A 4,306-nucleotide genomic window follows, 5' to 3' on the forward strand; every position below is an offset into this window, starting at 1 on the left:
TCCTTTTTCCTACTTTGGGGCGAAGACAGCCAGCCAGCGCGCTCACAATAAATAACCCGGCGGTGGGTGTCTTCTTACGTAAGCTGCTCTGTACAACCTGTGATCTTCTGACGGCTCTCTCCTCACTGATTCATCCTCCTCTCGCCTCAGCAGGGCCGGGGGGGGGGCGGGCCTTGCGGCGGCGTTCAGACGCCACAGCCGCTACGGCGCCTTGGTGGAAACATCAGCCGTAGAACCAAAACACCGCTCGGACTAACTGCGTGGGAGACCAGTCGGTCCTCACGGATGAATTATTCACACGTGCCGCATGCGGGAAGCATGAATATTGCATGGAAGCATGGAAGCATGGAGGCGTTCTTCACATGTGGCGCCAAAAGAACACATGTCATGTCGGTCGGGGACGACGCCCGCTAAATGACGAACACCAGCTTCAGTATAACATAATGTTAGATATTTTTACATGATTTTATTTTATTTTATTTTATTTTATTTTATTTTATTTTATTTTATTTTATTTTATTTTATTTTATTTTATTTTATTTTATTTTATTTTATTTTATTTTATTTTATTTTATTTCAAACATCAACCTTTTCTTCTCTTCCTGCTTACTTTTCACATCATCTAGTATTATTTATTTATTTGTTTGTTTGTTTTTTTGTTTATTTATTTATTCATTCCATCATCGTTTGACTTTCTTCCCATAATATTATAAACATACCTATTTTTTTTCCTAAAATTGAAATTTTATTTTTTGTTTCCTCCAACACAGTATTGGAGCCACATTAAAAACATTATAATAATAATAATTGGAGATATTGTGAGTAAAATTTTCCATTTGCAAGAATTAAGTTGTAATATTATGAGAACAAAGTTGTTTATTTATGATAATGAAGTTGTAAATTTGTGAGATAAAGTCCTAACATAATGAGAATAAAGTTGTACATTTATGAGGAAAAAGGTTTCACATTTGCGAGAATTGAGTCGCAAATTTACAAGAAAAATGTCGGAAATTAATGAAAATAAATGTTCATGAGAACAAAATTGGATTTTGGAAAAGTCGTAATATTGCAACAAATTAGTTAATTTACAAAAATGAAGTTGTAAATTTGCAAGAAAAAGTCCTAATATTATGAGAATAAAGTTGGCATATTATGAGAATAAATTTGCAAATATCCGATAATGTCATAAATTTACAAGAAAAAATGTGTACATTTAAAAGAAGTTGTACATTTTTTAGGGAAAGGTCATAATATTCTGAAAAAAAAATCCCAATACGATGAGAATTAAGTTGTAAATTTACGAGGAAAAAAAGGTGTACATTTATGAGAAAAATGTTGTTATATTTTGATGATGAAAGTTATAAATTTATGAGGAAAAAAGTCATGATATTATGAAAGTAAAATGGTAAATTAGCAACCAAAAAAAGTATGTTCATGAGAACAAAATTGGACATTTTGGAAAGTCGTAATATTGCAACAACAAAGTAGTTAATTTACAAAAATAAAGTTGTAAATTTGCAAAAAAAAAAAAAGTCCTAATATTATGAGAATAAAGTTGGCAATTCATGAGAATAAATTTGCAAATATCTGATAATAATGTCATAAATTTACAAGAAAAATATGTACATTTTTTAGGGAAAGGTCATAATATCATTAAAAAAATTCCCAATATGATGAGAATTAACTTGTAAATTTATGAGGAAAAAAAGTTGTACATTCATGAGAAGAATGTAATATTATGATGATGAAAGTTATAAATTTATGAGGAAAACGTTATGAAAGTAAAATGGTAAATTAGCAGCCAAAAAAAGTATGTTCATGAGAACAAAATTGGACATTTTGGAAAGTCGTAATATTGCAACAACAAAGTAGTTAATTTACAAAAATAAAGTTGTAAATTTGCCAAAAAAAAGTCCTAATATTATGAGAATAAAGTTGGCAATTCATGAGAATAAATTTCCAAATATCTGATAATAATGTCATAAATTTACAAGAAAAAATTTGTACATTTAAAAGAAGTTGAGAAAGGTCATAATATTATGAGGAAAAAATCCCAATATGATGAGAATTAAGCTGTAAATTTGCGAGGAAAAAAAGTTGTACATTTATGAGAAAAATGTCGTAATATTATGAAAATAAAGTTGTAAATTTATGAGGAAAAAAAATCTTAAAACACACAAAAAAAAGTTGTCTATGTCTTATATGTTTTATTTTCTCTTATTATGTCTACTATATTGGGTAATAGTAGTGTAAAGGTGACTATAGGGATGTTATTTCATGTCTGGAGGGCTCTAATGATGTTAAAAAACGTATTTAGAAGGTCATAAACAGGTTTTGATGTTTAAAAGTGTATGTAGAAGGTTGTAAGCAAGCTTTTTATGCTCTAACCATGAAAATATTCCATTTCTGAATCAGGAATCGTACTCTGGAGCCGATTAACAGCGATACACGAGGGATCACCGTACATGTTTGAACTTGGTTGTCAGAGGAATCGTCGACTGGCGGTTGTGGTTGCGGTCCAGGTGTTGCCTTTGGCTTCTTGTCGACTGCAGGAATAGGAGTCAAGTAGTAGCAGGAATGCCGGCTGGTGGAAAAACACTGGGGGCAATCTTCACCAACCCCCCAAGCCGCCCCCAATACACACCTCTGTGCTTCCCAGTGCTTCCCAGTCATTCATGTCGGACCCCCTCCCTCTGCACAAATTGAAGCTGCATACTTCCAGTACTTATTTGCCGTGTTTTGACTTTGGACAAGACGTTTCCAAATCCAGCGCCTGACATCACATATGAAGGTGTGTGCGAGCGCTGGTGTTTTGATGTACAACAACAACACGCCGGCTTTGTGAGGACAATCCCGAGCGGCCTGGCTCAGCCTGGCTTATGTAACCGGAGCACGGCGCGCACAGCGGCACACTTTGTTCCCTGACGGAGGCATTTCTGTTCAAACCCGACCGTGGCAAACCTCCAGGGAATCTTCCACTGACGTTGGACCGCCCACCTGTCAGGCAGGCCGGTAAACAAGGGGGGTCAGAGCACATCATCGTGTTTGACTTTCATGGCTCGGACTTTAGTCCGTGTTGACAAACATGCGGCGGCGTCACGCTCACAGGTTCGTGTTGTGGACCAAAAACGAACCCAGAAGAACAACTGCATCACAGAAATGAAAAACGTTTGCCAAGCTACGCTAACAATAGCTACGCAAACCATTGAGGCGGACTTGAAACGCACAGGAAGTAGTCTTTAATTGTAGCTATTAGCTTAGCAATTCCACCCCGTCACCCAGCACACACCAACAGGGGGGCCATTAACCAAAACACCCCCCACGCCAACAAAAATAACACACATGTGACGTATTTTGGGCTACCAAAATAGCCTTATCTACTCACCGCAAGGCATGCTGGGTAGCGATCGGGCTCTTCCCCCCACTCCAGGGCAAGAAAATGATGTAATATATTCCAAAGACATCCCTATATCGTGGTTTTTTTTAATTAATCAAATAATTAATATATTATTAGTTAAAACACATTGAAATAAAAATGATGTGTAGTATTCTATTTGTGTAGTATTCTATTTAACAGCATAAATAAATCAATTTGAGGCTAACCAGTTAGCTCGCTAGCTAGCAGGCGTCTCTAGTGCCTGCAGTAAAAGTGTTGCGTAACGCGATGTAAACAATGAAAAATAACGTTATAAAAGTGACTATAGGTGACTATACTCATGTCTGTAGGGCTCTAATCATGTTTTTAAAAAGTCCTAAAAGTCCTAAAAATGTTTTCTATGCTCTAACTACGAAAATATTCAACTTATCATCACTGACTTTTATTTTGCGGTCAGGAAAAAATAACCACAATGAAGGAGGCGTGACTGCTAAATAAAAAGCTATAAAAAATGTAAATATATATTATTAGTAGTATTAGTGTTTGTGTGTGTTTTTTTGCGTTTATTTTATTGTGTAGCATCACAACCGTCCATTGACTGCTGTTATTTTTCTCACCAAAACAAGCGCCGGTCATCAGCATAACTGAGATGAGATGCTAATGCTAATAAACAAGCATTGCCTGTTCCTGGAATTAGCAATCGAATAAGAATGTGTTTACTTTATTATCATTGCGACAGCGGTCCTGCGTGGAAGTCACATTCTTACATAAGAAAAGTGGACCAGGACAACCCGGACAGGACGTAAACACACCAAGCCACGCCCCTGTCAAATCACAATGACTATATTTTCTAAAAGTCGCCTTCCTATTGGCTACTTCCAACTAGTCCCCGCCCCCCACCGAAGAGCGCGTTAGCATCAGTCCGAGGTT

Source organism: Doryrhamphus excisus, chromosome 3, assembly GCF_030265055.1.
Source record: "Doryrhamphus excisus isolate RoL2022-K1 chromosome 3, RoL_Dexc_1.0, whole genome shotgun sequence".
NCBI classification, from domain to species: Eukaryota; Metazoa; Chordata; class Actinopteri; order Syngnathiformes; family Syngnathidae; genus Doryrhamphus; species Doryrhamphus excisus.